This window comes from Daktulosphaira vitifoliae, unplaced genomic scaffold (genome assembly GCF_025091365.1).
Source record: "Daktulosphaira vitifoliae isolate Bord-2020 unplaced genomic scaffold, ASM2509136v1 Scaffold_2, whole genome shotgun sequence".
Taxonomy (NCBI): Eukaryota; Metazoa; Arthropoda; class Insecta; order Hemiptera; family Phylloxeridae; genus Daktulosphaira; species Daktulosphaira vitifoliae.
Window position 1 is genome coordinate 45,882,468 of NW_026099573.1, and position 5,444 is coordinate 45,887,911.

The 5,444-nt window shown below is 26.1% G+C and overlaps 1 long non-coding RNA gene across 1 annotated transcript in view; it reads right to left on the minus strand.

Annotated features, from left to right (window-relative positions):
• LOC126899191 (uncharacterized) overlaps positions 1–3,268 on the minus strand; it is a 154,180-nt gene extending 150,912 nt beyond the window's left edge. Inside the window, exon 1 of the long non-coding RNA XR_007702514.1 lies at positions 3,130–3,268. This is a non-coding gene — a long non-coding RNA (uncharacterized LOC126899191). The remainder of the gene's footprint in view (positions 1–3,129) is intronic.
• Between the last annotated feature and the right edge of the window lie 2,176 nt (positions 3,269–5,444).

Genomic DNA, 5,444 nt, shown 5'->3' on the forward strand with positions numbered 1-5,444 from the left:
AAAAAAAAAAAAAAAAAAAAAAAAAACACATCATAGTAAAATTAATACCTTCGCATCGAAGCTAAAAGTATTTTACAGTTCTTGATGTCAAATGTGGATTTTAGCACATGGTTCTAAATAATGAGTCAAATTTTTTAACTTCAGTAGACCTAATGGCACATATAGGTTTAAAATAGTACCATTTTGAATTTCTTCTACTTCATAATTATTTCAAAAATTAATGTACACATATTTTGGTTAAATTAGAGGTGCTATGTTGTATTTTATGATATTCTAATATGTGCAAAAACGAAAGAAGAACATGATGAAATATTAGAGAAGGTTATAGGAAAAGCAAAGTTATTAAACATTAAATTTAATGCAGATAAATTACAATTATGTGTTAAAGAAGTAAAATATGTTGGTTTCATGTATAATGAAGATGGAATAAAACCTGATAAACAAAGAATAGAATCAATAATCAACTTAAAAAATCCAACAAATAGAAAAGATCTACAGATAGTGTTAGCGATAACTAATTACTTTCAAAATTTGGAATTTTATTCCAAATTTAGCAGAGATTTCTAGTTTATTCAGAGAATTATTAAAAAAAAATGTGGTTTGGAATTGGAATGAGAAACATAACATGTCATTCAATAATATTAAACAACTTATAGCTGAGTGCAAAAAACCTGCACAATGTGGACGTAGCATAGTTGGGTCCAGTATAGATGATATCTGACAGTGATTAAAATCACTATTATAAAAAAAGCTTCGTAGCAAATTCGTAGATAGTGTTTAAATTAAAAAAAATGATGGATTATACCAAAAGCAAATTAATTCCTTTTTCCTTTATTATTCCTGATGAATAGTTTTTTTATTTAGAAATATAATATATGAATAAATATTTCTTATAGCAATTAAAAATCTGTGAATAGTGTTTAATTTTTAGAAGGAATTGTTGAATTATTCCAAAAACCATCAACTTCTATTTCCTTAATTACAACCTGATTTCTAAGTTCTTTGATTTCTAAGTATAATATATGAATAAATACTAATTATAATAATTATATTTAGTATGAAATTAATAATCAATAATTTAGTATTGTAATTTTTACAAAGAAATTATAATGTATTTGTATTTTGTTAGGGGCTTGTTTAATAGTTGAGGATCTTGGTCAAAACCAAGAATCGGAAGCTACCCGACGTCTGCCCAAATATCGTCCCTATCTCCTTAAATGAGTTTTAATTGCCTGAAGGAGATACAGGCAATCGTGTACCTTAGTTACAGAGGATAGATTATTAAATAAAATTAGATTATTGTTTTATGTCAACGACAAAGTAAAGTTATATTTTAGATGTTTAGTAAATATAAGTTATATGTAATGGTACAATACGTCTGACCTGAATCCTAGTACAGTTGGTTAGTAGGGATATCCAAGTGAGACGGAGTTGGTTGGCTATGATGACAATTGGCGATAGACGGGTCGTTGAATAAAACAAGTTAAGTTATAAATAATATAAATAAGATGAAAGTAATAATATTGAAAACTATGTCTATAACGGCCACTCAAACACAACTGCCCTTTGTTAGTTCGACGTCAGTAGCTCCGGACTACAGACGAGTAGAATTGTCACATCAGCATCTCCCTCTATGCTAATTAATATATATTACGAATTAAATAAATAGAAATAAAACGCGTGTAATATAAGTGGTAAGAACATAGTAATAAATGTTCTTACAATTTGTATATTTTGTTAAATGTATGGTAAACGTTTACAAAAATTTTTGTTTTTTAGCTTTGATGCGAAGCTGAGAAGGTATTAATTTTACTATGATGTGTTTTTTTTTTGTGTCTGTTACCACTTTTTCTCAGCTCTCATCGATCCGATTTCTTTCAATGATACGTCAAAAGATCACAAATCGTATCCAGACGAAGACATTACCCTCAAAAATTGAAAAAAATCCCTCGTTCCCCGTAAATGGGGGAAACCTCCAAAAAAATTACAAATTTATAATTCGGTAAATTTTGTCATTTTTTTCACTTTTTTTTCTTAAAACTTCCATAGCTTTTTCAAAAATCAACAAATCAACATACATTTTTTTTATACTAAAACCTTAGATATTTCCCTTTTATTTGATATAATTTTTTTGAAAATTTAACACTTAACCTGCTCATCAAATTTAAGCTTATTTTATGTACTGTAAATTGAAAAAAAAAAATTTGCCTCGTTTCCCGTAAATGGGGGAAACCTACAAAAAAATTACAAATTTAATTTTTAATCGTTAATTTTCGAAATTTTTTCAACTTTTTTAAAAATAACCAAATCAATATAATTTTTTTTTTATAGATGCATGATGTCTTTACCTATCATTTGGTATAGTNTTTTTTCAATTTTTTTTACTTAAAATTGCCATAACTTTTTTAAAAATAACCAAATCAATATAATTTTTTTTTTATAGATGCATAATGTCTTTACCTATCATTTGGTATAGTTTTTTTTATAAATCTGACTTTTTACCTGCCCACAGGGGGGGATTTAAAATAACAACTTTTTTACCAAAAATTAATCTTTTCAACTTAACTTTTGAAAGTGTTCCGAAAAGTCTGACACTTTTATATATATCTTAAATTAAGCTAATGTAATATACTTTATAATGGTAAAAAAAATTTCGGACTTTATTTTATCTTCATGGTGAAAACAGACATCAAAGTTGAGAAGGTATTAATTTTACTAATATGTTTTTTTTTCTGTTGCCACTTTTTCTCAGTTTTCGCTGGATCAATTTGATTCAATTATACATAAAAATATCACAAATCGTTTATACAAAAATTCTGAAATTAAATTCTAAATGTTTTAGCTCACTAAGATGTGTTTATTTTATTATTATTTTTTTTTTTTGTATCTAGTCAAAGACTAATACATTAAAAATTGAAAAAATTTCCCTCGTTCCCCGTAAATGGGAGAAACCTCCAAAAAAATTACAAATTTAAAAATCGCTAATATTCGAAATTTTTTCAATTTTTTTACTAAAAACTGCCGTAACTTTTTCAAAAATGAACATATCAATATAATTCTTTTTTTAATGGTTGCTTGATGTCTTTACCTATCATTTGGAATATAATTTTTGTAAATCTAACACTTAACCTGCCCACAGAGGGGGATTTAAAATGACAACTTTTTCACAAAAAATTAATTTTTTCAACTTTACTTTTGAAAATGTTCCGGAAAGTCAGACACTTTTATATATATCTTAAATTAAGCTAATGTAATATACTTTATCATGAGAAAAAAAAATTACGGACTTTATTTTATCTTCACAGTGAAAATGGCTACCGAATGCTATTATTGTGTGAAAATTCTCGATTTTATTTTTTACATTTTTAACATTATAATGCTATAACTAATTGAAAAGTGTATGTATCAACATAATTTTTTTTTGAGATATAATATTTTTTAATATTCCCTTTTCATTTGACATACTTTATCTTAATAAGGGTATTAATAAGGAACTAGCAGATCATGTAGCTTTTGGAATAATTCATTAATTTTTTAAAATTAAACACTATCTAAAGATTTGCATCGAAGCGTTTTTTTGATAGTGATTTTAATCTCTGTCAGATATCATTATACTTGATCCAACTATGCCGCGACCCCCCTATGCTGGGTTTTTTTATTTGAATATTTACAATCTACAAAAAAAATTGGTACAATAAGTAAACTTGATGTTTAAAAATTATACATATCAACAATGACATGAATAATGATAATGACATGACTCATTAGTCACACCTCTAGCATGTTTTTTGTTTATTTTTAATTTTTTTTTATTTTTTTAGTTACGAATAGTTAGTTTTTAGTTATTTAGAAGATCTCAATTTACAAAATTTTAAGTATGAATTTATCAAAAAAAATATTTTATGATGAAATATTTGAACGATTTGCTGTTCATTAAAATTATTTATTTGAATAATGCTAAATTTAATGATTATTGAAACATAAGTTATGTTGGTAACCAAAGTTTAATGACATATCCAAACCATAATCAGCGTAGAGTAATGAATTATAGAACTAATAAATATAGAAAGAACAAATTAAATAACAATTTTAGAAATAATGTAAATAAGAACTATAACAATAAAAATTATAAAGGAAATTTTTATAGGTTTAACAAAATTAATAGGCACTTTTATCATAATGATCGGCGCGTTAACTATGGTTGTATACGGAAATCACCACATTATCTTCAAAATAATCCTAATTTAGAGAATCCACCCCATCAGTTAGCCATTCAACATTACGTTCCACCTACTATTTCTTACAATTTTGCTCTTCAACCACCATCAGTATGTAACAGCGCGCTCAATTCTAATCAATTAAAAGTGAATAAAATTGACCCACCTTTAATTAACGAAAAAGTCAATATTAATGATATGATAACTAGTTATAAATTAAACAATCAATTTTCGAATTCAATTAAAACTAACGATTCTCCACTAATAATGGGCAAAGTAAATAAAAAAGATATTATTTTCGTGGTTGATACAGGAGAGAGTACAAGCATTATAAATAAGAATTTTTTACCCAGTGATCATATTATTTATCCACTTAATAATGTCACATTAACTACAGCTAACGGATCACATTTGCATGTGGTAGGTAAAACTACTTTAGAGGTAAAGTTTGAAAGAGATATATTTTTGATAGACTTTACCGTAGTCGATAATTTATCTTTAAATAGTTTATTGGGATATGATTTTTTTTAAAAATATAGCGTGACAATCTATACCCGAGAGGTTAAAATTACTTTATTAAAAAACGATGAAAGAGTGAATATAAATTTTGTTTACAATAACAATATCTTGACATTTAATGCAAATATTGATCAAACAAAAAAATTCGACAACTTAAAATCTATCAAACTTATGACTAATTATTTAATAATTCTTGTACAGTTAAGTGTTAGTGAAACTGCCGCGAAAAGCGACATTTTAACACAAGTAGCACCAGACGGTTGGTGTGGAGTATCAACACTCGAAGCAGTCTTAAATAATAAAGGTATAGATATTAATGCTTATGAAATTAAAAAATTATTAGGAATTGATCTGTCTGATTAGCCAATTTATTTAGAAAGTGAAGACAGCAGCCGTCACAAATTATTTTGGTTTAGGCTTAATAATTATATCAGAAAACAATAATATTAATTCTGTATTACACTTTAAAAATCCTAACAAATCGTTTGTAATGGTTTTGTTTTCAAATTGCCATTGGACACCCTTAGTTTACAATCCAAATTCTAAATTAGTTCGCACATTTCGTAGTATTATTCAAATTAATGAATTTAATACTTTAGCCGTTAGAAAAAATATCTTGCAAAATAGAATAATTAAACGTAATTTTACTACCTTTCCAACATCTGAACGAGAAAACAAATTTAAAACACGCAGCGTTAAACAAGACGT